A 623-nucleotide genomic window follows, 5' to 3' on the forward strand; every position below is an offset into this window, starting at 1 on the left:
TATTCAACGAGTGTGCAAGCAAATCCATGTCAAATAATTTGAAGAGTATCATCTATTGTAAGTAATTTTGATGAAAATTCTAGTATCTCTTCTCTTTTTTTTAACTTTCATTACCTTGGTAATTTCTACGTTATTGAGTTTTAATTTTGATTTATTCATAAGTATACGCAGTTTCGACGAATTAAAAAAGGTTTGTTTTGAAGTTTTAGGATTTTTTAAAAACAAATTTTTAAACTAAATTAATAAGAAAATCAGTTTTGAATTTCTTAAATTTTTTTATAAACACCGAATAGTGTCCTCACAAAGCCCTGTAAATGTAAAAAAGGGATTATCTCTTCCAGAACGGCTCGAATCTATAAGCTTTAACTATAAGCTTTTCTAACCATTTACCTGATTTTAGTCGCCGAGAACACTTAAACTCGAAACCATTATTTCTATTCGAAACTTCACTTTAAAATTGATGAATTTAAATAATGAATGTTTAGTTTTCGTTACTTAAATATTGCTAAATAAAATATTAAATGTAATTGTAATTTTTTATGCTCACAATTTAAATTCGATAACAACCTTTTTGTTTATAAATAATTCAAAATTCAGTTTACAAATTCAGACTTCAATTTATT

This window comes from Belonocnema kinseyi, chromosome 3 (assembly GCF_010883055.1).
Source record: "Belonocnema kinseyi isolate 2016_QV_RU_SX_M_011 chromosome 3, B_treatae_v1, whole genome shotgun sequence".
NCBI classification, from domain to species: Eukaryota; Metazoa; Arthropoda; class Insecta; order Hymenoptera; family Cynipidae; genus Belonocnema; species Belonocnema kinseyi.